Here is a 9,012-nt window from a genome sequence, read left to right as displayed (position 1 = left end):
TCATCTCCATGGATCAAAAAAAGAAATAAAAAGGAAAATAGAAATTTTTTTTTAACTGAATGAAAATAAAACCACAATATCAAGAATCTCACAATGTATTAAATCAGATATGGAATTAACTCAATGACATAGCAGAAAAAGTAAGATACACAACAGTTGTATAAAGTAAGTAGTTGTATAAAGTTGTATAAAACATGAGAACATACATTTATATACATGTAAGATGTTGCTGGAAGGATATCTAGGAAACAGCTATTTTTATTTGGAGAAAGGAAATATAGTCCTTAGAAACAAAACTAACTTTTTATTGTTTACAGTTCTATATTGCAAGAAGTACACATTACTTCAGTGTTTCATAGTGTGTAGAAGTTTATTAATTCAATATTCAACATTTTACATGTAATTTTATTTCTTAAGTTTATCTGTTGATGTACTTATCTTTGCATGTATTTATGTTTTAAGAATAAAGATGAAATATAAGTATCTCCATTAAAATGGTAAGAATTAAAAATGACATATTTGGTATTATAAATCAATATAATATTTCCTTTTTAAAAGAAAGGTGTGGTCAAATGATTTTCAGTATAAACTCTGTCCAAATTTTTTGGTTTTTTAAATATATTTCTTGGTAATATGCACTTCAAAATTATAAACTATAAACCAAAATTCTTTGTGACATTGTATAATAGGTGTTTTCTCTAGCATATAACTGACAGTGCATATACACAACAAGATATTTTTTAAGAATTTGCATATATATGACAAAAATAACAATTCCTATATTGAAATGTGAAAGTAGGCAGAGATGGCATTGTAACATTTGACATGCACCTCACCTCACAATATTATAAATTTTAATTTCATAAGATATGTTTAAAATAGAGAAAAATGAGGCTAAAGTTGGAGGATACAGTTAAAACATTTTTTCCCTGCCAAGAGTTAATCAACCCCTCTTATTTTACAAGCTTTTCATTTTCTTTCAAAATTTATTACTTCCCTGGACTAATTAATGACTCTCTTAACAATACTCCAAAATAGAATGTTCTCTCCCCAACTACTTGAATTCCCTTTCCACTTAGCTATTGCAATTTGCCTTTGGGTGAACAGCTGGGACCTGAGACTTAGCTCAGAGTGTATTACACCGCAGTACTGTATTTTGTTCATGTAATCAGTGTTAATATGTCCACTGTATTATTTTAATTTATAAAAAAGTATTTCATTTTAAAGCAAAATATATTATAAATTTTATAGAGTGATCACACTCATTTAACCAATGTTCTTATTAAAAAAAGAAAAAAGAATATTACCAAGACTCTAAAAGTCCTTTTTCATGCTCTATCCCAAATAATAACTCCCCAAAGTAATCATTATTCTTATGTCTATAATGATACATTACTTCATCTGCTTTCAAATTTCATATAAATTGAATCACATGGAATATACTCTGTCCTAGTTAAAACATGCTCTCCATACACAGCTAGTGACAAAACTCAACATACATCACGCATTCCTTGAATTTTCACTTGTCACAGACAGCTAGATGACCATCAAAGATTTGTGATCACTTTTTTTATTGTGGAGTTGTATAGCTGAAAACTGTATTATTACCCAATCCCCTTTACTTCTAAGTGGGCTACAGCCCACTTAGGGTAAGTGGAGGCAGTCTGACTTCCTCACCCAGATGCGTGGGTAACTGGAGGGAGCAGCTTCTCACGACCTTGAAGGAGTCTCATAAAGCAGTGTTCTCACAACCTTGAGCCTGGGTCTCACAGTCTTGACTTCGGTTGTAATAAACTGCCCTGTATCCTTGAGTGGGCTCGCATGCACAGCTCATGCTAGGTTACTTCACTTTCTGGCCTGTAGCCTGTTTTGTTTGGGGCTAGTACTTAAGGGGTAGGAGCTTTGGATAAGGGAGGGAGTCGGGATGCCAACTAGGACACAGGCTGTGGCCCGTGTGACTCTCCCGAATGAAGGCATATCAAGCATCCCCATGGCTCCACGAGTCTTCTCCCATCTACCTGAGTCTTGAGTGGACCTGCCCAGCCTAGAGAGGCTGCAACACTTGGGCCCATATAAGTTTTGAGAAATACTATGCGAACGAAAGTGCTGCACCTCAACTTCTTGTCTTAGGTAGTTAACACAAAAGTAAGCCTTTTGCACACTTTCTTCTCTCATCCTCCATGTGGATTCTGATACTTAAGGTGACTACAGGAACCAGTAGTGGTGCAATCATAGGATGAGAGCAGGCTGCATCCCTGAATGACCTCTTAGACAATAGCTTCCCATTGGTATGGGATGCTTTGTTGGATTTTAACAGAGTGAAAAATAAGCATCTATTTGTTTTAACCATTTCCTATTTTTGGCATTGTTTGGTATAAGAGCTGGTATTATCTTAACTAATACAAGACTCTTTCCCTTCCAATCAAATATGTTTTAACTATTTATTTTTAGCAAAAAGTGAAAATGGCCCCGTACATTGGTAAATGCAAATAGTTGTGTGGAGGAAATTGGAGAGTTAATTATTTATAAGTATTATAAGGTCTGTTATTACCAGTCAAAGCCAAGACAGAGAGGCAGTTAAATAATTTCCCAAGGCCATTTGGCCCTTAAAGACGAAAGTAAGAATTGAACTAGTTCAAATGCATATGCTTTTAACCACAAGATATTGCCTGATTTACCACATTTCTTTTCAATTCTTGGGGAAGACCCTCTTTATAAAGAGGCATAGAGACATAAAAAAAATTACTGGTTTAAATTAAGCAACTTAGATCATAGCACTTTATTTCACTTTTAATTTAACCACAAACATAAAATCCCTGGGTTATCTTTACAAGCTTTCTTTGCTTTCAGAGCATAGCTTGATTTTATCATTTGAAAGATGTTTTGGGGAATGGGTAACCAAATATAATACATTTCAAATGATCATAATTGTTATTCAAGTTGGCAAGTGCAGGATATGAAACTCCCAGATTTCCTGCAGTGTCTTACCATTTGGAAAGCTTTGACTAGAATTCATTAGGATGAAAAAATACATCACAGAACTGTTAGGAATATAAGGTAGCATTGATTATCTGGAATTGCATTTTATCCATGGTTCACACACAGGGAAAAATGAAAAAAGTAGAAATAGTTGGGATAAAAGGTAAGTGGGGTAGTTAGACAGGTTCCTGGCATTTCAAAGTTGATTTTTTTAATTCAAAACTACACGTGCAGCTAAAAAGTACAGTATTACAGATATGTAAAGGCTGATTCGTTAATAACAAAACATATTCACCATTCCCCAGAGTTGAGCAACTCTTATCCCTCTTCTATAGTAATATATGAGGAATGACTGTAAGTGAGATGACTGCCATTTTATTTTTTAAGTTCATATAAATGATTATAATTTCTAAAAGTTACAAAGAGAAATAATTTGCTGAGATTTACAGTATGTATTTGAACTTGACTGCTGCTATTTAACATAGAAAAGCTCTGTTAAAAAAATCTTCGACAGACATTAGAGGTAATAGCACATTTATTTTTATTTTTTAAATTAATTAATTAATTTTTCCAAATACGTTTGTCTCTGCCTTCCCCCCACCACTTTCCCTTGCCCCCTCCCTCCTTCCCTTCCTCCCTCCCTCAGCTCTTCCTCTTTGGTTTTGTCCATGAGTCCTTGCTATATGTTCCTTGACTTTCGCCTTCCCTTCCTCCCCCTGCCCCTTTCTCTCTCATCTCTGTTGGTTTCTTTTCCTTTCAGTATTGCTAGTCTTATTTTCCTTGCATCTTTGTATTTTTGGTTAGGTTTCGCTTATAGGTGAGATCGTATGGTATTTGTCTTTCGCCCCCTGGCTTATTTTGCTTAGCATAATGCTCTCTAGTTCTATCCATGCTGTCACGAAGTTTAGTAGTTCTTTTTTTCTTTCTGCTGCGTAGTATTACATTGTGTAAATGTACCATTACTTTTTGATCCAATCATCTACTGATGGGCATTTAGGTTGCTTCCAACACTTGGCTATTGTAAATTGTGCTGCTATGAACATTGGGGTGCATAGGTTCTTTTGAAATGGCGTTTTGGGATTCTTAGGGTATAGTGCCAGCAGGGGAATCACTGGATCAAAAGACAGTTCCATTTTCAGCTTTTTGAGGAAATTCCACACTGCTTTCCACAGTGGCTGCACCAGTCTGCATTCCCACCAACAGTGTATTAGGGTTCCCTTTTCTCCACAGCCTTGCCAGCACCTGTTGTTTGTGGATCTGTTTATGATGGCCATTCTGACCGGTGTGAGGTGGTACCTCATGGTGGTTTTGATCTGCATTTCTCTGATGGCTAGTGATGCCGAGCATCCTTTCAAATGCCTCTGGGCCCTCTGTATCTCCTCCTTGGAAAAGCGTCTGCCCAGGTCCTTTGCCCATTTTTTGATTGGATCGTTTGTCTTCTTGCAGTGGAGTCGTGTGAGTTCTTCATGTATTTTGGAGATCAAACCTCTGTCTGATGTATCATTAGCAAATATATTTTCCCATAGGGTTGGCTCCCTTTTCATTTTGCTGATGTTTTCTTTAGCCGTGCAGAAGCTTCTTATTTTGATGAGGTCCCACTTGTTTATTTTTCCTTTATGTCCCTTGCTATTTAACATAGAAAAGCTCTGTTAAAAAAATCTTTGATAGACATTAGAGCTAATAGCACATTTATTTTAAAAATATTTTTTATGGAAAATTTTAAACATAATCAAGGTAAACTTTCTCACATTTATCACCTAACTTCAAATATTATTACTACTTACAGATCATATTTCATTTTTTCTCCCCAAATTTATGTATGTGTGTGCACATAAAAAATTGTATGTGTATATATATATATATATGCAGAAGTATATATATATATATATACATGTTTTTATAACATTTCAATAACACTTAACAAAATAACAGATATTCCTTAATATTAATCCATATTCAGATTTTTCTGTTTAGAGCAAAACTTTTTTTCTGTTACTTTACTGTTGTTTGTATCAGGAAGCAAAAAACTCTATAGAATGTATTTACTAATAACATCCCTTTTATTCTCTAATACTTCCTTTTGATATTTTCATTCCAGGTTTTTTCATGGGCAGGTGTAGAAATGCATATTATTTAGAGGAAACAGACAAAGTTAATACCAAAATATTTGAAAGATTGTAGATTGTAAAAATTCTACACAGAATTTTTTCAAAGCATGGTGATTATAGGTTCTTTGCTAACATTTTTAGTTTAATGCTCCCATCTCTTTTCATTTACACTGAAAATATTTATATTCCTATCTATAAACATATTGATAAAGATCCCTTTATCTTTTGTTAGTCAAGGTATCTTATAAGCATGGGGCTTTCTTTCTTTTCCTATCTTACATATATTTTTATTAAGACTGAAGTGGAGTAAGAGGCTTTTGTGGGGAAGACCTGAATTCAGAATAGCTAAACAATATATGTTAGGGATAATTATTTAATTTTAATAGCTATATTGAGATAGAATTCACATTTTAGGGATAATTATTTAATTTTAATAGCTATATTGAGATAGAATTCACATATTTAAAGTCTATAACTCAGTAAGTGTTTTTTTGTAAATTTGTTGCTACGTGCAACCATCACAGTAGTCATTGTCAGAACATTTTCATTACCGCAAAAAAAAAAGGTACATTGTAATTTTCTTACCATCCCTTCACTTTATTCCACTCCCTAGCCCTAAGCAAGCACTAATCCAAGTTTTGTTTGTATATTTTCCCTTATACAAACTTTTATATGAATGGAATGATATAAAATAAAGTCTTTTATACCTGTCTTCTTTCAGTAAGCATAATGTTTCAAGGTTTATTCATTTTGTAGTATATATCAATAGTTTATTCCTTTTTACGATAGAATAATATTCTACCACATTTTGTTTATCCATTCATCTGTTGAGGACATTTGTTATATTTTCATTTTCCTTTGTCTCAAGATAGCTTTTGATTTCTTCCTTGATCTCATTGCTAGGCAGTTTAGTAGCATTGTTATTTAGCATCCACATGTTTGTGTGTTTTTCAGTTTTCTTCGTATAATTGACTTCTAGTTTCATACCATTTTGCTTGGAGAAGATGCTTGTTGTAATTTCAATCTTCTTGAGGCTTTTTTTGTGTGTGTGTGACCTAACATGTCAGATATTTTGGGAAATGTTCCATGTGTCCTTGAAAAGAATGTATATTCTACTGCTTTGAAATGTAATGCTCTAAAAATATCAATTAAATACCTCTAGTCTAATATGTCATTTAAGGCCACTGTTTCCTTGTTGATTTTCTGTCTGTAAGATCTATCCATGGGTGACAACGGGATGTTAAAGTCCCCTACAATAACTGTATTACTGTTGATTTAACCCTTCATGTCTGTCAATATTTGCTTTATAAACTTAGGTGCTCCTATTTTGGGTGTGTAAATGTTTATGAGGGTTGTAACCTCTTGTTGGATTGATCCCTTTATCATTATGTACTGTCCTTTCTTTGTCTCCTGTTATAGCCTACACCAAAGGAGTTTTGGAGACCAAGAAGGCAGTATTTCATAATAGAATAACCCTGAACTTTTTATTACCCTCTTAAAGCCACTTAAGTTAGGGGAAGAATTTTGTACTTATATCACTGTTTATATGTGATATTTTTTTGTGTGAATATGCATCACACAAGCTTATGGAGTTCACAGATAGGATAAACAATGAGCTGGTGTTCCTGGGTATTGGGGCCCAGCTCTGGCTGTGAATATCGCAGTCCCTGGGCAGCTCTTTCTTCTGACTGACTGGCTCCAGGGCTAATGTGCCCTCTCTTCTGAGGAGTCTATACCATAAGCCTCTCTTTGGTTTGGGAACTGTTGACAGTTTTATCTCCTAGATCCAATGCCACCATTTTCTTATTTTTACTTTTGTGTATGTCCTCAAAACATACAGATTTGATCTCATTCTGTCAGGATATGGAGACACATCCTGTAACAAACTGAACATAGGAGGTATCCTCTGCAGTTTCCAGATCTATCTAGGATATCCAGGACATCCTTGTGGTAAACTGTATGTGGATCAGGGCAGAACAGGGGCTAGCATTGCTTCCAGCCTCTTGAAGCTAATGTCGGTAAACCCAGGGTGACTTTTCACTTTAGCTGCTCCATTGCCCTTGTAGCCCAGGAGCTTCTTGGGATTGTTATTGATTAACTTCTGGCAAATAGACTCAGCTTCCTCTGTAAACTTCTTGGGATATTCCTCAGTGTCCTTCACTCATCATTCCACCTTCTGTTTGATTTCCTCTTTGAATTTTCTGAATTGAGAATGTCCCTGGATCATTTCATATCTCAGACAGCCAAGTCTCCACCGGTAAGAACAGACTATATAGTTTTCATCATTGTTAACTTCAGGAGCCATGTAGCCGACTGTTCCGACTTTTCCTCAAATCATCTCTCCTTCATGAAATCCCCATGGCTAAACCGAAATCTGAAATCCAGATTTTCTTCTTGATCATGGAGGAGATATTTTCAGGCTTTAAGTACTTATACACAATCCTTTCTCTCTGTAGGTCCTCCAAGTCACAGCACATTCTGCAGCATAGAAAACAGCTCACTGCTCATCAAAGCTGGGCTTGTGCACATTATAGATATGGAACTTCAAGTCCCCTCCATTCATTGTGGTTAGCACCAAGCACACAGGGAATCTTTGGTTTCATAAATGTAGCACAAATGAGCACAAACTTACTGTGCACTTTCTCTAGGATTCTTTTCTCATTTAGTGCCATGGCTTCACCTTTCCTCCTCTATTATTCTTTTTCTTTTCCCCCTAACTTTTTACAGACACATTTTTCATGTAGCTCTTACTTGACAGGCTCAAACCTCTCAAAATCTGCCTTTCTTAGAATCTGTGTAAGCTCTACATGTTTCCTTTCTTACAATTGCCTTTCCAGCCATTTCCATTGCAAAAACTGAGAAAAATAGATAGGCTTTCTTGGTGATCTTCAAATGGGTCTCCACTTAAATGGTTATGGACAGCTCTCCTGCATTCCTCAAGGACATCTTTGGAGGGATTATCCTTCCGTTGCAATCGGCATTCTCTCGCAGTACATGGAGATACGTGTGGTACAGGGGGCTGCAGTTTTCTCATTAATAAAGAATGTGTCTATCAGCTCACAATTTCACCCATTCTCACAAGTGACCACTTCATATTCTGGCACCACACCCACAAATTGGATACACTGCCTGTGATAACGTTTTTGTTTGTTTTGTTTTTAATTGCATAATTTCCTGAAGAGAAATTTTTCTAGTGGCTGCTGGTGACAAAAGACTGCCACAATCTTTTTCTTGGCACTCTTTCCCCAGCAGCGGGTTGGCCACGAGGTTTTCCAGCTCCATGGACTAACACCGCCACGAAGCCATGTACACCACATGCACCAATGCCACTGGGGACCCCCAAGGGTCTCCTGTGAGGACCGGGCGAGGGATGCCGGCAGCCCAGCCACCGGGGCTCTCTGCAGTCACCGCCTCTGCTCTGTGGCTAAGGTTCTGAGTCCCATCACCGTCCCAGAGGATGACACTTGAGCTCTCCCCTCTACATCTACATTTTTTAAATATATTCCATAATGCCGTGAAACTAAATACTAAGGAAAATAGGGTATTTTGCTAGTATTTTTATATGGGATTCTGCCAGCTTTTTGGATTGCAAATATAAACTATTTCCCTGCTTATATGGAGGAGTCTTGTCTCCTGATTTGAAATAAACTAAAAACCTTTACAGTAATCCTTTTCTTAGTATTTGTCTGTTTCAGTGTTCAGATGTATAATATTTGGAGTTTTAAATGCTACTTACCATCTATTGTCCATATAAATATTCCAACATAGAATTATCCAACAAAAACAAAACCTGATATACATAGTTGTTGAGACAACCATCACTGGAAACCAGATGTGCATTCATGATTGTTTAAACCTTGTGGCTTAAGCTGATGGGTATTATTCCAGTCTAATTACTGCTTGCACTGAAGAATGACTATAAATT

The 9,012-nt window shown here is 35.9% G+C and overlaps 1 pseudogene; it reads right to left on the bottom strand.

Annotated features, from left to right (window-relative positions):
* Positions 1 to 6,597: 6,597 nt before the first annotated feature.
* On the bottom strand, positions 6,598 to 7,934 carry LOC129086091 (G protein-coupled receptor kinase 4-like; annotated as a pseudogene).
* Between the last annotated feature and the right edge of the window lie 1,078 nt (positions 7,935 to 9,012).

This window comes from Pteronotus mesoamericanus, unplaced genomic scaffold, assembly GCF_021234165.1.
Source record: "Pteronotus mesoamericanus isolate MK-2021 breed Mesoamerican mustached bat unplaced genomic scaffold, CSHL_Meso_final scaffold_36, whole genome shotgun sequence".
Taxonomy (NCBI): domain Eukaryota; kingdom Metazoa; phylum Chordata; class Mammalia; order Chiroptera; family Mormoopidae; genus Pteronotus; species Pteronotus mesoamericanus.
Note: the sequence above shows the minus strand (reverse complement) of the source record. Positions and strands in the feature narration are given on the sequence as shown.